Raw genomic sequence first — 19,040 nt, 5'->3', positions numbered from 1 at the left:
GGCTCAGCGGCCATGGCTCACGGGCCCAGCCGCTCCGCGGCATGTGGGATCTTCCCGGACCGGGGCACGAACCCGTGTCCCCTGCATCGGCAGGCGGACTCTCAACCACTGCGCCACCAGGGAAGCCCCAATATTTGCTTATTTTAAATCTGACTTGTAAGCATTTGGGTATGATTACGAGTTCATACTCAATAAAAAGCAGGGGAGCATACACAGTTCAGCTAAAGATTTTTAATAAGTACACAAAAACTTCGAAGACTCAAGAGGTATAATTAAGTTCTGAGGATTTTTATATATATACTCTTAACTAAGTAAGTATAGCTAATATTTGATATTTTTAAATTTAAGAAGTGTAATACGTTTGAAATCAGGTTTAAGATTTACCAATCAGTATCCATGTATTCCTTACCAGAAAGAACAGAAATACAAAATGCATCTTTAAAAACGAAGAACCTAAAAAAGAGTGGATATATGTATGTGTATAACTGATTCACTTTGCTGTACACCTGAAACTAACACAACATTGTAAGTCAACTATACTCAAAAAAAAAAAAAACTAAAAAATTGCAAAAGCTTACTTAGTGATAGATTATAATCAAAATGGGAAGTTTTTGAAGATTACTTTTTAAAATCTACTGAGTATTTTAAAGATACAAACATGGATACAGATTATTTGAATACTGTAAGTTTTTAAAAGATAGATAATTAGTTTTTTTAACCCTACAACCATAGACTATGTGCTATTTTGAAGATATGCCATGTTTACAAAATTGATAAAACTAGACTATCAAAAAAAATCTAGGGCTTCCCTGATGGCGCAGTGGTTGAGAGTCCGCCTGCCAATGCAGGGGACACGGGTTTGTGCCCCGGTCCACCACATGCTGCGGAGCGGCTGGGCCCGTGAGCCATGGCCGCTGAGCCTGCGCGTCCGGAGCCTGTGCTCCGCAACGGGAGAGCCCACAACAGCGAGAGACCGGCGTACCGGAAAAAAAAAAAAAAAAATCTAATTCAGTAAGCCTTGCAATTAGGAGCTAAATACAGAACAAATAATGCATAAAATAGAAAGTTATAACATAGTAGTATCTTCTAAAATAACTACTGAGATAAAAATATTTTAAAATTAAAACAAACTATTTAGAAAATAGTGACAGTGGAAAGCTGTCAAAGTTAAGCTTATTATCAAATTCACTTCCTTAAAGTGCTCTAATTACTTTTCAATAAAGAATAAAATTAAAGAATTAGGCATTTAAACAACAAAGTTACAAAAACTCTATCCCCATGGGAGAAAAATATAAAAAAGAAAAACAATGGGTACAATTAATAAATAAATCCAAAAGAAGAAGAAGAATTGTTCCAATCTGAGGAATGAATACAATGTTATTCATTATATTAAACCCTCTACTTTTGCACATGGATGAACATTTCCACAAATTTAAAAAATATAAATAAACCCCAAAATTAGTCTTTTAAAAGGGAACATAGGTAAACCTAGATTCGGGAGGGGAGATTAGGAAAGGAATACAAGTCCCATAATAGGAGAGCTTATTTTTCAAAGTGTAAGTGATACTTTATACTAATCACATTTGAAAATCATAAAGAAAGTCCATACTCTGAAAATATATATATATTACATCAAGAAGACATAGATCGCCTGAATAGAATGAACCATCCCCAAAAGAAAAGTGAAAAAGTTGACAAAGAATTACCTAGCAAAGGAATGAGAGTCAGAGAGTATGACAGGTATTTCAAAATTTTAAATAAAAGATAAACAAAATCCTATAAACTGTTCCAGAACATTAAAAAGAAAGAAAAGCTATCTATCCTATCATGAAATAAAGCTAGCATAATCCTAACACTATATGACCAAGAACACACAAGAACAAAAGAACATAAGTACAAACCTATCCCACCTATTAACATATTATTATATTATGTAATAGTGTATGCCTTATATTAACATATTAACAAAATCAATAGCTTCCTTACACTGAGACTGAGTCAGGCTTGGTGCTGAGTACTTAACATACATTATGTCATTTAAGCCTCACAATAGCTCCCACAAGTAAGACCCACGTATTAGAATGTATTCCTGAAACATCACAAAAATAAGTCAAAACTCATATTTTAAAAAAAAACAAACAAAAACTAAACCTAATCGGAAGGCAAATATTTCTGTTTACCCACTGAAATGTTTCACTGCATTTCGAAAGTACACATGAACACAACTTACAACTTATTTGAGCCAAAAAGCTTTGAAATTATGTATGTTTTGACTACTCTTCATTTCCGCATAGATATCCACGACCTTCCACTTTTCTTAAAATGTGTCTCTCTCAAGTCTCTTTTTCTCCAGGCTTTGAAAGAGACCTAGGGAAAAATATGTGATATTGCAAAAAACACCACAGTAAGCTGAACAAAAACGGGCAACTGACAATCAGTGTCAGGAGACAAGGAACAACCGGCAAACAGGAGAGGGGCGTATGCCCAATATTCCAGGGCCAAATGTGTGGATATAGAGGATACTGTTATTTATCAGTAGAAGCCAGAAACGTTAACTGTCATAGGAAATTTCCAAAATATTAAACATTAGTTCAATTTAAAAAATAATAAAAACACTGACGGCCAAGGAAAACTCATTACCAATAAGCCACTGTGTGGCCTGTATTTCCCTAAGCTTTTCTGCAAGGAAAAACTTGTGTAAACCAAAAAATATCTATAGATGATAAAGATAACATCAAAATTCAGTTGCAAAAGAATAAAACTATTAACCAGTCATTCAAGTACATGGAGAAAGAAATCTACATATCAAAATATACTGAAGATTTTATTAAAAAGCTAACAAAGCAAAATCGTTTGTATGGTTTACATAGTAGAAGAAATTGTGGTAAATAACACATGATTTTAGGATGTGGAATTCTTTCTAAGACAATCTACAATGGAAAACAGAACTGAATACGTAAAAATCAAGTTTCTCTATTCAAAAACATTAGAAGCAAAACAAGAGTATTGAAAGACAGATAATAAAAACCTTAAATCCAATTAGAAAAATGGGCAAAGCAAGTCAAGGTACACTAGAAAAATAAATTTATTGATAAACTAAGGTAATTCTCACCCAACACCTGTAGATTTTTTAGGGGATCAAATTAAATTTATGAGATCATTTATTATTTCCTGGGACCTTCAGGTAGAGCTCAAATTCCTTAATCTTGCCTAACCTAACACATGGCCTACTTCTGCCTACCTCTCCAGAATTTCACCATACTACAAATCACAAGCAGTTCCCTAAAGGAATCACATTCTCACCAACCCCGGCTTGTATTTTTCTCCCTACCTTGAGTGCTACTTTCCTTATCTCTATGACTCTTAGCCATCCTAATAAGCCTTAACTCAAAGGTCACTTTCTCAGGGAGGCTTTTGCTTCTCCTCTTTCTTCTACACCTCTCTGCCCCTATCAGAAAATACTGTACACAGACAACGACCATGCTGCGTCAAGATTATTTTCGATCTACTTTAGATAAAAACAAAATAAGACAAAACATCAAAACATCAAAAAACAAAAGAAAACAAAAAAAAATAGCTTATTCAGGATGTTGTGATTCACCTGTTTACCAATCCCTCCATTCTGGGCAGTTGGGAGTAGGAAGAAATGAGGAGGGGGTGGAATTCTTTTAAAATAGCACCAAAAACATAAAACACTGTAAAGCGATAAACTTAAAATATATGCAAGGTCTCAACACTGAAAACTATAAAACACTGCTGAGAGAAATCAAAGAAGATGAAAATAAACAGAGAGCTGACCATGTTTACGGGTTGGAAGAATTCATATTGTTAAGATTTCACTTCTCCCCAAATTGATCTATAGATTCAACTCAATCCCAATCATAATCGCATCAAGCTTTTTTGGTAGAAACGGATAAGCTAATTCTAAAATGTATACAAAAATGCAAAGAAATGAGAATATCCAAAGCAATCTTGAAAAAGAACAAAATTGGAAGACACACTACTTAAAGACTTTCTATAACACTTCAGTAAGGAAGGCAGTGTGGCACTAGCAGAAGGATCAACAAATAGATCAGTGGAACATAAGGAAGAGTCTAGAAACAGACCCACACTTACATGATTTTACTTTTGACAAAGACGTCAAAGCAATCCAACAAGAAAAGAAAGTATGATGCTGAGACAACCAGATATCAAAATTGAAAAAAAACCATGAATCTCAAACCCTAACTCAAACCATGCAAAAAATAATTCAAGATGGATCATAGGCAAAAAAGCTAAAAATATAAAGTTGATATAAGAATTTGCAGGAGAATATTTTTAAAACCTTTTTGTAGGCAAAGATTTCTTAAGAGAAGGCACAAAAAGCCATAATCATTAAAAAAAAAAATTGTGTAGGCTATGAGGAGTTCCCGTGGGTCAGATTGGGTAACTTGAACATAAAAATGAATAATGACTGTAATGCTGGAATTTATGTTGGAAAAATTAAGAAGTTCCATGAGTCCATCGTAATATTGCAAAAAAGAGAGAGAGGGTAGAAATTCTCCTTTACAGGAAACAAATGTTAGATTAAGAAATGTAGAAAAAAATAATAAAATTAGATAAATCAACAGTTTGTAGCCCCCAGTTGGAGTTAAGTGATTCAGGCAAGGATCTTTACTGGATGCTTAAAATTATTAAAACATAGTTGGGGAATAGGATATTCATAGTCTCAAAGTGTAACCCCTCAGAATATTTAATAATTTCATTGGGAATAATATGACTTTATAGTAGAGAGATCTGGTAGTCTCCACCTGTACCAAGTAATCAAACAGCATTACCAATATTAGAACAAGCTGACATTATATGCCTTTTAATGTGATACAGTCACAAGTATATAACAACAATTATGATGTTCCCTTGCCAAAAAATGTTTAGCCTGAATTCATCCATAAGGAAACAAACACAGTAGGTGGGACATTCTACAAGACAGGTATTCTGGAATTTTGAGCGAAGTCAACATGTTGAAAACCAAAACAAGAACAAAAGGTAGGAAAGTGGTGTGGATACTCTTCAAACTTAAAAAAGCATAAAGAGCCACAACCATCAAATGCAACGCAGAAGTCTAGACTGAATCCTGAATTAAAACAAAAACAAAAAAACCCAAAAGATAATGCTACAAAAGACAGCTGGAAAATTGATTATAGTTTAGTATTCTGATTATGCAGGAGAATTCCCTTATTCTTAGAAATTCTTAACCTCTGAATAGTTCAGAAAAACATAAGGACATAAGGATGTTTGGGGATAGAGTTGCTCTATCTATCTATCAATCCATCCAGTATATATAAACATGTATATATGATATAAATATATTTAAACATAAGTATATAGTATACATATGTGTATGTTGTGTGTGTGTTTATTTAAACATGAATAAAGACAAATTTTCACTGCAAAAATTCATTAAATTAACTTTACTGTAAGTATGAGCTACCTTTAAGAGCAGAATAAACAACTGGAATCATCTTAGAAAACTTCATAAATCATTCTATAAAAGAGAATGCATGTGGATTTTGTACACATACCTTTGTGTAATAATTCCTATGTATGTGACAATTTGAGACACACTGATAGACTCAAAGGAAAACCTATATAAGATTTCTGGGCATCCAAATCATTCTGCCCCTAATAAAACTATCAAATTTCTTGGACACAAATGGAGATTGGATGAACACTTCTAAAGTTCTTGTGACTGCAGACAGGAGTCATTCTGTCTGGATTTTGAGCCAATACCAAATACCTAATAATAGTCTTTTGCTGTTGTTGTGTCGTCACAAGGCTTAAATGAAATAACGGAGTGCACACCATGCAACAGTTTGGGGTCTAAAGTTTGCTCCGGTCTTTAGTGAAAATGTTACTGTAAGCTTTTAATGGCCAAATTTATCCTTCACTTATTCCATATGTTAGTACTTATACTCTTCCCAGACACCTGGGGAAAGATGGATCTTTTACAAAGCATCATCCACCAAGGCTTGGGGGCACCATGTGTTGTTTTATTCATGCAGCTGACTTATTCCACTGGGGCCTACATTTCAACTGCACTTCCTTCTTTCTCTTACTTTTCTTCAAGAATTTAGAACTCCAACTCCATAGTAATATCTCTATGTATTAATTCCATGGTTTTATTCTTAATACTTATGTTCCAGGTGTCATATTTTCTATTGTTGTTCATATTCATTTGGGAGGTAATGAAACATTTTATTCCATCCTGATAAGTCTGCTCACTCTGCTGCTATGTGTTCTGCCCTCTTCCCCCTCGACACACATTAAGGCTCTCTAATCAAGCTCTAGGTCATTTCTTGCAGTCTCATCTCATTTAACAATTTCTGTTAATATCAACAGATAAAAGTAATTGTGTGTGCATAAAGAGAATTTAACTTTTTGACAGCATGTTTCAATACTCAAATTTATTTAGAAATTAGCATCAATGACTTGGAAGAATTAAAGCAGAAAACAAGTATTCGATGGTGTTTTTAAGTTACTCCCCTCACAGACACTAATTTATCTCCCAAGCCCAAACCTGTTCTTATGGCAACTTAATTTCTAAGTGACCTATTTCTATAGCAATATTAGAAATATTAGTGAACTTTTATTTGACATATAACATAGAGAGAAATATTAAGATTTAAAGATAGCTGGGTAAATACATATTGATGTTTTCATAATTTATGAGGCAAATCTAAAACGTTTATTAAGAAACTGAACCTGGATGTATACTGTAAGATTTAAAAATTGCACTTGATAATTTTTGAAAATTCAAAGTTTGCCGAGAATATACCGCATCTACTTCATTTACTCCACAAATAGGCTTTGAACTACCAAAAACATATCAGGTCCTCCTCTGAGCACTGGGGATGCGGCAATGAATAAAGCTGAAGGAATTTTCTCCCCTCACAGAGCTTACCTTCTAGAGTGCAGGGACACAGGATAAACAAAGGAGCCCTGTAACGTACACTGCTTGGTCTGGATGACCTCACTGAGGTCATTTACAGATGAACAGAGTCGTGGAGCAAGGACTAGCAGGTGATAAGGGAGAGACGTCACAGGCAGTATCAGAAGGAAGAGCAGGGCAGGTGGAGAAAGAGGACAGGCACGGGCCTGAGCGTGGGGTGGTGCGGGCCAGGCAGGAGTTCAGCAGGTCGTTAGCTTCCAGCTTTGCAGGAGCCGACAGCATGGAAGAGCAGCGGGAGGTGATAACGGAGAAGTCAACAACTTGGGGCGGCCTTGTGGCGCGTCAGAGGCCACAGTGAAGATTTTGAATGAGATGGGAAGACACTGGAAGCTTTTCAGTAGAAGAGAAGTCTGATGCAGCTGAAGCTTTAGGAGACGCTCTGGCTGACAGAAGCACAGAAGCGGGGAGCCCCTTTAGGGGACTACGGCAATAATTCAGGAGAGAGAGGACATACTGCCTTAGTAGATGAGGGTGGTGATAGTGGTTGGTTCCAGACACAGAGCCAAAAGCAGTAGGGGATGGGTTGGGCATGGGATACAGGACAAAGGGAGGACTAAAGGAGAGCTGCCAGATTTATAGCCTGTGGGAAGGGAGGGATGGACTCACTATTTACTGAAAGGGAGAAGCTACAGGAGGGGCAACTCTGAGGGAGAACATCAGCTCACTTTGGACACATGGAGTATAAGATGCTTATTAATATCTAAGTGGAAATAAAAGTAAGCAGTTGGATATGAGTCAGGAGTTCAGGGGAGAGGTCTGAGAGAGAAACAGAAAGGGAGTCAACAGCATTCAGATGGAAATTATTAACAGCCATGAGATACAACAGAAATCAGAATGTTCTCCTTTCTCTCCATAAAAGAAGAGGGGGGAAAAAACCAAAGAAAGTGCATCTATTTGTAGAACAGAAAATAATTATGAGGCAGGCCCTGTTTAAATCCTCTAAGAGTTCTCATTTTCTTAAATAATAAGCATTGAACACCTACAGAATGTAAAACTCCAAGCAGATATTTTAAAGGATCCAAAAGGTAATTCAAGAGTTTCCCTGCTCTCACAAAAACTTCCAAACAGTCAAGGAAGCAGATATATAAATACTACAAGGGAGCGACCAGAGAGAGGGGAAAGAAATCAAGTGTATACTCTTGACAATAACCATGCCAGTGCGATGTTGCTTGGTCCAGGGGAGGATGGGCCAGCTGGACAGAGGAAGGTCTTTTGACAATGTATATCTGTTCTTCCAAAGATCATAGGTTGGCAAAATGAAAATAGGCCACACAGTGGTCAAAGTCATGTTGGGTGGTACATGTTGTTAGATCACCCTGCAAGGCTCAACAACTCGGTAGCCAGTTACATCACCAGCACTGGTTGAGTCAGACGGCTGGAATGTTATAGCTACACCTCACCATTTTTCAAAAGTCTCTCTCAAGATGGCCTCTGACAAACAAGAACACTACTTTATTTGTCTCTCATCTTTTTCAGAAGCTGCTATCAAGTGGCCCGGAATCACTAGAACAACAAAGTTACTATAGCTACCTTCCTCTAGCTTCTACTGTTTCTCTCCAACCTCTGATTCTCCTCCTAATAGATCTCTTCTGGTGCTCAAATTGACTTTGCAGCTTGTTCCCCTTTCTGAGCTCCAGCTTTAACTCCTACACTCAAATATTTTCGCCACAGCTTACCTAGAAACTCCTTTGTCTTAATCTTCCCAATCACAGAAGCTACACATAACCTCATTTTCCTTCATGAGTCAGTCTTTTCCACAAGTCAAAAGACTGCTGATTTTTTTTTGGTTGCTGACTGCCTATCATTTTCCAGGACTTTTTTTCTTCCCATAGAACTAAATCTATTTTTAGCTTTCCTAAAAATCACAAAAATACCGAATGGTTATTATGGAGTTACCACTATTTTTCCCAATTTTAACCTCATTATTACTGTCAACCAGTCAACCATCAGCTGACAGTAATTCAGAGGAACCATGTTGCTCCTTAGTGCATATATTCTCATGAATATTTAAACCTTCCTCTTAGAGATGTGTTGCCAGCTTCGGCAATAATGGAATCAACAGTCATATTACTATCTAGACAGATGAAGGTCCCTCAGTTAAGAAACTTGAAATATATTCCAGTGCATACAAGGACACCTTTGCACTATGTAATGCCACTTCTTCAGTACTTACTGCAAGCAATTTTCCAACAAACGCTTTCAATTCTCAGGATGGAACTGATGATCTTATTGATCTAGATCTGAAAATCAATAATATCTCAAGGGAGTGAGCTCACTGCTCTCCTAGGAACACTTGTTTTAGTAACTGTCTTTCTTCACCTCAAAGACTAGAATTAAGAACGTGTGATGAACACATTCTTAGCAGGCCTCCCCAGACCTATCTTCTCTATGCAGAGAAAACAGAAGCTAAACTGTAAGTAGCTAGCTGATGAGCAAACAGCAAAGCCAAGGTGGATGTTTAGAGGCAAGATGCATTTCCTTTTATTCAACAACACAAGACTCCTTCTCTGGCAGGATAAGGGTTCCTGCAACTGTCGCTCTAGTTGTCAGAGCCATCCTCTACTCACTGCTCCTGTAGTGGCTCTACAGCTGGTAGAAGTAGCACACTAGTAGCAATGCTAGGGAAGATGTAACATCAACTGCCCCCGGAGTTATCTGAGGCCAACTTCGTATCTCACAAACTAGAGCAAGTCAATAAAAGGGAAGGCCATTTGCATGTTTGCGCGGGGGTATCTACCAACAGGCAGAAGTTACATACGTTATCTCCCATAATTTGAGACATGGGTAAAACACAGTTCTTTAAAAAAATCACTAATCTCTACCATAAGTCAAGGTTTGAGGTTCAAAGCTTGGTGCATGTGACTTGGAAGGAAAGTCAATCTCAAATCTTGATACTGAGATTTAAACCAGTACCCTTTCCTCTTTCTTCATCAGACTTTTTAGGCAGTCACAAAGGAACACAGAGACTTGAGAGATCAGCATCAGAGGACTTTATCAACCTAGCTTGTGCTTCAGGAAACAGGATCACAGAAACAAAGACCACTAATTATAAGAGTCAATACAACTACAAGCTAATATATCCAGAAAATAGAGTATGAACTACAGCCTAATAATGAGAATGGGCTGGGAACACATGTTACAGAGTCAGAGGATATCACTAAAGTAAGACCTGTTTAAGCTCACAAGGTTCTCATTAGAGGTTTGAAACTAGCGTGTCTCCAAATAATTGCTCTCAAATAATTAATAAGAAATAAACAATTACAAAATCAAAAAAGAAAATTTTAAGAATGACTTAAAAATACTGACATTGTTGTATAATATATATACACTACCTATAAATACTTCACAAATGTTTAAGGTAAGAAAAATTAACCAATAATAATCAGTAAGATCTCATTTACACCTTGTATTAAGACAATGTGTTAAATGTGATTCTGCTACTGGCTCTATCTTCCAATACTGGTGACTGTGTCATTCCTCCTAATAGCTCTCAGCAGGCTTTTCCATGGTTTTCCCAGTCAGCGTTTATCCACATTACTCTGTAATTCAGTCTCCTCTCTGCAAAACATTCTCATGCTAGCTTTTCTAAAATGAAAGCCTGAATAAACCATTTCCTCCCTCTACTCAAAACTCCATTTCCCTCACACCCAGGGCTCTAGATGTACTAACTCATTGTTGATTCCCTTGTCCACGAGGTGGCTGCACCATCATGCCTTTGTCCTAATACTCCTTCTGCCTGGAGTGCCTTTCCCTCCAACTGCCAAATGATTAACAGCGATAGAAGCCTATTCATTGTTCAAGGAAGCTTAAGGATCACTTCCTCAATGAAATCTTCTCTGATCCCACTGATATATTATCTTTCTTTACCAGCACTTCTAATCTTTCATATGTATTTCACATATTGTTTACATGTCTTATTCTCAGTACTATACCAAAAGCTCCTAGAAGACATTTCTGTGCCCTTAGCACCTAGGGAAATGCGTGGCCATGTTTTAGGCATTCAATTTGTTTGTTTAATTCATGAATTACAAATATCACTGCATAAAAGTATGGAGTCTAGGTCTTGATACCTAAAGTTAGACAAGTTTACACAGTTGTCTGGAGCTCTAATACATTATATTAAATAAACAAAGGATATTTCATCCCTGATTACTAGCACTGACAACGTAATTAATAAAGATGCTCCAACCTCCCCAAATTAATTTGGTCATCACTTTTTCCTACATATTCTGAATTCTATTTAGTGAAGTCCCTCTAACAACACACTATATTATAAACTGATACAAATATATGTAAAGAAAGGGAAGAGATCACTGTATGAGTGGGAACCTACCAGACTCCAGTGAATAAACTGAAACATATTAAGTATCTACCCTATGTAAAACACTATGCTAGATGCCATGGGGAAAAAGTGAGATGGGAAAGACTGTTCCCTATCCTCAAGTAAAATACAGTTTTATAAAGGAGGTAAAATGCTTATACAAATAATTAGAAATTAAAGCCTAAGATATTTATAAGTCTAAAGGACCAAACTTTAGGTTCTTGTGGCTAGAAAAGGCTTGATAGAAAAGCTGGCCTAGAGCTTCCCTGGTGGCGCAGTGGTTGAGAGCCGCCTGCCAATGCAGGGGACACGGGTTCGTGCCCCGGTCCGGGAAGATCCCACATGCCGCGGAGCGGCTGGGCCCGTGAGCCATGGCCGCTGAGCCTGCGTGTCCTAAAAAAAAAAAAAAAAAAAAAAAAAAAAAGTTGGCCTAAGAGAACATGTATGGCTTCAGAAGAAATGAAAAGTGACATATAGCAAGGAAGAGGCAGACTAGAGGAAATTAAAAATGAAGGAGGACCAGGAACAAGTTCTGGAGACTGGGCCACAGTGGGGGAGGGGCCCACGTGAGGGAGTCTTAGGAGGTACTGGGGACTGAAGGATGGGACAGATCTGGAAGCCATGAAAAGTCAGCATAAGAAAAGGAGTTTGCTTTTCACACCAGAGCAGGGGCATGATGGCACACAGGCTCAAGGAAAAGGCTGCAAAGGCCAGCAGAATTCCATCTGCTACTAAAGCAGGCAGACAGCCTGGTCTTACCTAGAGAGTGAAAACATACTCAACTGCTTACTGGCTGTTAAAAAAGTGAGGTATGGTTGTGGTTCATTTCTCCAGGATATAGCCACTGAATTCCAGAATTTATGTTTTCTCAGTGTCATATAAGATACGGGTTTTAACACCTGGACAAGCAGAGGTCATAAAAGAAACTGTTATGAGTGACGCTGCTGGAGGACATAAAAGTACAGAACTTGCAAACTGAGTCTGGGCAGCAGAGCATTAACATTTCAAAGTGTGACAGATGGCCAGCCTGAGTCTCGCACTCTTTTGGCTTATAAGAAAGCAAGACAACCATTTCTAGCTAGAAGCTCCACCCACCCATCCTTATTTTCAGAGCCTTCCAAGAAGCAAAACTTTCGCTCTCCACAGAATCTACCTCCTTGCCCCTCATCAAATGAATATACAATTCTCTATAATGTTATATTGCTGCAAAGTCTCCACAAAAAAAGACCACAAACTTTAATGGCCCGGGACTAAATCTTGTCCATATGTAGGTGATACTCTTTGCCTGTCTAGTGGCTTGCACGATGTTTTGTAAACACTGAATTGCCAATATTAAAAGATAAGAATTTTTTCACACAAATAAAATCCAGATTTCTACCTTCTCTTGAAAAACAGGCAATTCCGGCAAGGCTCCCCAGTTCACTCCAGCCACCTCACAGCCCTGCTTGATGCCACAGGCATTTGTTTTGTCCCCTGGTTTACATGGGCCTTTGGATCCCTAACAGTTTGCGCCCAGTCTGTTGGATGCGCTGGGCCAGGGTTCACGAAGAGCAGTGCCTGGTTTCACATCCAGTATGATTGTTGACTAGTTGTGTAATCTCGGACAAGTTACTTAACCTTTCTATGCCTCAGCTTCTCCTTCCATAAAATGAGGACTATAATATGACCCACCTTAGAGGGCTGTTGAGAGGAATAAATTAGTTTATATAAAGCAGTTGTTCTCAAGGTGTCTGGGCTGTGGAGGGAAGGACTCTGCTCACTACCCCCTTCAGGACAGCTGGCTTGTCTAGAGACATTTTCGGTTGTCACAGCTAGGGGAGGGGCCCCTGGTACCCAGGGCATAGAGCCCAGGTATGCTGCTAAACCCCTTATGACACACAGGACAGCTCCCACCACAAAAAATTATCCAACCCAAAATGTCAACAATGCTGAGGATGAGAGACCTTGACCCACAGCATTTAAAACAGCACCTGACACAGAGGAAGCACTAAGGGTCAGGGGTTTATTTTTGGGGTTTTTTGTGGAACACGCCTCTCACTGTCGTGGTGTTTCCCGTTGCGGAGCACAGGCTCCAGACGCGCAGGCTCAGCGGCCATGGCTCACAGGCCCAGCCGCTCTGCGGCACATGGGATCTTCCCGGACCGGGTCACGAACCCACGTCCCCTGCATTGGCAGGCAGACTTCCAACCACTGCGCCACCAGGGAAGCCTTAAGTGTCAGTTTTTATTAATAATAACATAAGCAAGTCCTGGCTGGTGCTCCAACCTCAGCTGGAGAAGATTCTAATTTCTCAAGAGCTCCTTGTGTTCCCTTGGAAGAATTTAACATACCATACCGATAGGAAAATGAACTTGAAATTCTCCGGTTCTACATCATTAATTCAGCAAGTGATTGATTAATTAAAAGAATTATGAGAATACATTTTCCTGAAATAAAAAGCAAACAAGAACATGCTCTAGTGAGCAACAATGCACAGTGTCTGAAAAGTAAACTGTCCTAGAAAATATGGGACGTGGAAACCTGTAATTACCGCAACTTAGAAGGCACTAGACTGAATTCCTCCAAACTCCAAGTTTAATACAAAGGATGCCCACCAGTCCCAAGATATTTTTTGGAAAACTGTGATGAGAGGGGAAGTAGAAGAGAGAGGTTTTAAACTAAAGAGCCTGCCAAACCCAATACCAGCCAATGCTTGCCCAGGAAGATCCCATGGGCTTAAATAGCTCAGTCCGGGATCCTTGGTGAGAGGTCCTGCTTTGACCATGAGCCACAACAAGAGGTGTCTCCCAGATCCAGGGCAACTCACTAGCAAAGCAAGTGTAACAATCCGGAAAAGGCCTAAGCTGTACTGATACAATCTTTTTCACTGTTGTGGCCTCTCCCGTTGCGGAGCACAGGCTCCGGACGCGCAGGCTCAGCGGCCATGGCTCACGGGCCCAACAGCTCCGCGGTATGTGGGATCTTCCCAGACCGGGGCACGAACCCATGTCCCCTGCATCGGCAGGCGGACTCTCAACCACTGCACCACCAGGGAATCCCTGATACACTCTTAATAGGCTACCAGGAATTCTGCAGCAGAACATCAGCATGAGTGCTGGCCCACACTGGCCCCCGCCGCCGTGAACCCGGAGTGCTGACCAGGCTCCCCTGCCTGGCACTACAGGAGCCCCTGGCTAGTCCTCTGGGCTTCAGTTTTCTCATCTTCACTATTAAAAACTGGAATTACTGTTATTTTTTTCTAAAGCCATAAACACAGAGAACACTGATTTTTATTTGCAACAATGTGTCTTCAATATTTACAGCCCAAAGAGGTGAGTTCCTCTCAAGGGACCCTTTGGTAGCTGTAGCAGTCAGACCCTCAAATGAAAACAGGAAAGAGGTTCTACTGAATCAAAGCCAAGAAAAGCATAACAATGCTTCCCGCAAAGAGGAGGCAATAAAAGCTCTACAAATCTAAAAGGGCTAAACTATAAACTACAGGGCTCTATAATCTACAAAAAACTTTGCATGTCTAACATGAATTGTTAAGTCCCTTTTAAGCTCAAGTCAACATATATTTGAATACCCACATACAATATAGTGTATTACCGAAGATACCAAGATTGGTAAACTGTCACGAGAAAGACTACCAAAAATGCTGTGAAAGAGAAGGCTTCCATTAAAGATACAGGAAGTATCTCATTGAGGAAGGAGCATAGATGGAAACAGAGGCACAGGTAGAACTTTGTCTGGGTTTGTCCATCTAGAAGGCATACCAGGCTGTAGGCAGAGCACAAGCAATGGCACTAAAGCTGGAAAGGCCAGGAGTCCAGTTTGGGGCACTGAGTTCATGGTGGAAGGACACACTATAATTTGAGTCCAAATCATGACAGCCTGGACCTTCAGAAGGTGGAGGTCAGTCGCATGAACAATCTTAAAGGATAGAGATACTCAGTCAAAACAGCCCGTAGATGACTTAAAGAGCAAAAGCTCTCTTTTGGCTAAATTTAAATATCTTCCAACGTTTAAGAAAGAAGGTGCTACTAATTCTAACATTATTCTGATTTGACTAATAGAAAAGATAATCTCCACTAAGCTATAGGAGAGTCAAAAAGCCACCAGAAAGTAAACTTAGCTATTTGTTAATTTACTATTTTTCATCAACCATATCCCTATCATAATTAATAAAATAAGCAAACCTTAGAAATAAAGAATGGGTATTTTTAAATTGTAGAAACAAAGTAACTCATTTTCCAGCCATATAATTTAGGAACTGATTTTTACTCATTTTTTAAAAACGATAATACATTACACTAAGAAAGAGAAGTTGTATTCCTGAGCTGACCCAACAGCTTCCTCAATTATAGGAAGAAACTCTACTTGCCAGCAGAAACTCTGAGCCAGCAAACACTCGGCAATATTCCCATACTTGTAAGCAAATGGTTAAAGCTGGGAAAACGGTAAATTTAAAATTCCCTTACAAAGATTTGTGAAGTTAAAACTTAAATTTTAAAGTCATTTTGAAACCACTTTCTACTAAGAGAACCAAGATTCATCCAGAATATTTACACCTGCTCACTGCTGAAAAAGAGAAGTAAAATAAAACAAGGGGTTATTTTAGCCCAAAAAGCAGCACTGTTTCATCTTTTAAAAATTGCCTTGTATGCGGTTATGGACAGTAAATTCATGATGCTGAAAAATTATATTTTTGTGTATACAGAAACTCCTTGTGAAGGGACTTTCATGAAGTAAGTACAGCAGAAAAACAAACAAACAAGCAAACAAGGACACTAGGCTGAGAATCAGCAGGGCGAGAATCTGGTGCCAATTCTGCCTTGAAAAGCACCGAATATCAATGGGCCTCCACAGTCTCACCTTTAAACTGAGAGGACTGAATCACGATCCCTAAAATGCTATTTCATAAAATATTAATTTCAAATAACAGAGGTTTGTAGTTGTTATGTACTCGGGAAGCGGTGAGGTGGAGTAGCATGGAATGGGCTTTGGGGGCAAGGCTAACTGGTTTCAAACCTGGGCTCCCTCAGTACCACCTGGGTGGCCTGAGGCAGAAGCTTCCTTTTCCACCAAGAAGGGATAAGATTTACCTTTGCAGTAGAAGGTTAGAAGGATCAGAATGTATATAATGCACCTGGTACATCGTAGGCACTAAATAAAGGCAGACGTTAAGTCGTCTCTGGTCAGTAATAAAAGTTTTAATGGAAAACAGTAATCCACTTGACAATGCAGTTTCCTAGAACTCTGCGTGGGGAAGTGCAGGGACCTAATGTCTGCACATCAACACTGGAGAGGACTCGTGCTTGGGAGCAGGAAGGATAAAAGGAGGGAGTGGAAGATAAGCAGAGGCTCAGAGTCCTGCCAGTAATAAGAATGAACAGGAAAGAAACAGCTTGGGACACAGCGCTTGAGGGAAGAAGACATTTTTCCATTAAGAAAGAGGACCATCGGTAAAAAATATATACATGTAATGATTTCATAACCAATATAAAGCAGAGAGCTGGTTAGCTTCTATGAATGTCACTTAAAAAAATGGAGAGCTTACTGCAAAAAAAAAAAAAAAAAAGGAGAGCTTTGACTATATCTAAATCCTATTTCCTTTGTCTGGTTGCAATTCTTACCTGGGGTTCAGATGACCTCAGTCCTGCCTACCTCTTGAGCGTCATCTCCTCCCCGTGTCTCCCCATCTCCCTCTCCCCTAGGTTCACCTCACTCCAACCACACAGCTTTTCATCCATCCCTGGAACATGCCAAGCTCCTTTTTCCTTCAGCTCCTCTGCACTGTAATTTCTGCTTGGAAACTTCCAGTCATCTTCCCATGGCCGACTCATTCTAAACACTCAGGTCTCCTCCAAACTTCCTCAAGGAATCTCCTCTGATCACCCACATCTAAACTTCCGTCCACATCCCAGTCACGCTCCAGCCCCTTCCCCTGTAATATTTTTTTCTAGCATTTATCATTATCTAAAATTGTCATTTTTGTTTATATATTTATAGTATCTCCACCAAAATGGAAGGTCTTGAGGGCAGGACCCTTATCTAAACGTTTCAGCATTCAATCCCCAACATCTAAAACAAAGCATGGCATAGATGAGGCACTCATCAGATAAATTTTCCAAAGACTAAAGTCAAATAATAATAACCATTCTTCTGTGAACCTAAGTAAGGAAAAGTCCCCTGAAGCAGCTTTAATTTCATTTCTTTAATGCAGTTTTATGCAATAATGCAGTCTTAAAAGGTCAATGTCTGAGACAGCAAGATTTAAAGAGAATAAATTCTTCACAGTACAAAATACTACATATGGATACCTATATCCTATAGTACACATTTTCACTTTATGAGCATGAATTATGCCCCACCTTATTAGAACCCATCAATAAAGCAACGGTACCCTAAGTTGTTTTGTTTTGTAAGGGTGTATGGGTCGATAGTGTGTGTGTGTGTGTGTGTGTGTGTGTGTGTATATGAATTATCTTTCAGAACCCTTCTCAACAAAGAATTCTGAGAAACAAACAACTAATTCCAGTATTAGTATTGAGAGGTTCGACCTGTTACTTTGTTACCTTGCTAAACTTATCCAAACTATTACTGAGTCAAGTGATGAATTCAGTGATTCCATCTGTGAAATAGAAGACACATGACATGGTGAACAACTGGCACATGAAGAGAGTGATAAGAAAAGTTCCACAATGTTAACTCATGTTTGAACTGAGAGAGAGAGAGAATCCCTTCCTAATCCTAAAACAAAAATAAGCATGCTACTGAGATTTCAAAATATGGCCAGATACCCATGAGTGGGCAAAGCAGTGAACTGAAACCAGCGCCAGAACATTCGGGACTTGAGCTTTAATTTTACAATTTTGTTTCAAACACAGCTTTTCTTGATGAATAAAAGAGGTCAGTAACCGACCTTGTCTGTATAATCCACGCATCACCCCAGTAACCATTCTTGGTCATTCTGTAGGGCCCAAGGGGCCAGCACCAGTCTGGACCCCACCGAGGGCTCCTCGGGGTCCGCAGGGTTAAGGAATGGAGACCCCGCTACCTGCATCCATCCCCTGAATCCCAGCCCAAACCCTGGATGAAAAGGGGCTCCGCAATCTGCAACTTCACTTTTGTACCCTTTATAAACACAGCCTGCCTAGCCCCTCCTCCTCCCCGGAGGACGGCGAGGGCTCAACAAACACAACCGGACGCTCGGCTCTGGCCTCCGTTCGCGGGTCTCCAGTGAGTCCCGGGTAAATCATCTGATCCCAGATGACTCAGTTTTCCAATCTGTCAAATAGGGTGACGAGAAACCCAGCCTACCTCATCGGGTGGTTCCGGGCCGGCCGCCCTAGGCTGGCCCGGCGACAGCGGCTCTGTGGCTGCGCCCGCTGCACTCTTCGCGGGCGGAGGGGCGGAGCTCCGCGGGGCCGGACCGGGAATCGAGCCCTGCAGACGTCGCGCAGCCCACCGCCCGCGGACAGCGGCCCCCGGCTCCTCGAGTACCCGGCCCGTGACGTCAGCACGCTGACGTCGACGCACGGAGGCTGCATCTCGCCCGAGGGACCAAAGACCAGGCTGAGGGCCTGAGTGCCCCCCCGTAGCAGAGCAGCGATTGGTGAGTGACTCTGTCAATAATCTACTGCCCAGTAAGCGTCGCGGGAAGGCGGGAGAGGGCGGGCCGGCCTGCCCTGAGGAGAGAATGGGAATCAGCAACTCCGGCTGGTTGGGTTTGCCATAAACCCGTACCAC

The 19,040-nt window shown here is 40.0% G+C and overlaps 1 protein-coding gene across 3 annotated transcripts in view; it reads right to left on the bottom strand.

The window, feature by feature from the left end:
* The window catches only part of STARD3NL (STARD3 N-terminal like), a 49,646-nt gene extending 30,903 nt beyond the window's left edge, over window positions 1–18,743 (bottom strand). For 2 of the 3 annotated variants that reach the window (XR_003002890.1, XM_024742246.1), the window contains exon 1: window positions 18,612–18,743. The gene's annotated coding sequence lies outside the window, so the exon portion shown is untranslated. The remainder of the gene's footprint in view (window positions 1–18,611) is intronic. The other variant, XM_024742247.1, reaches the window with a different exon arrangement.
* Between the last annotated feature and the right edge of the window lie 297 nt (window positions 18,744–19,040).

This window comes from Neophocaena asiaeorientalis, unplaced genomic scaffold (genome assembly GCF_003031525.2).
Source record: "Neophocaena asiaeorientalis asiaeorientalis breed wild unplaced genomic scaffold, Neophocaena_asiaeorientalis_V1.1 scaffold373, whole genome shotgun sequence".
Lineage (NCBI taxonomy): Eukaryota > Metazoa > Chordata > Mammalia > Artiodactyla > Phocoenidae > Neophocaena > Neophocaena asiaeorientalis.
Note: the sequence above shows the minus strand (reverse complement) of the source record. Positions and strands in the feature narration are given on the sequence as shown.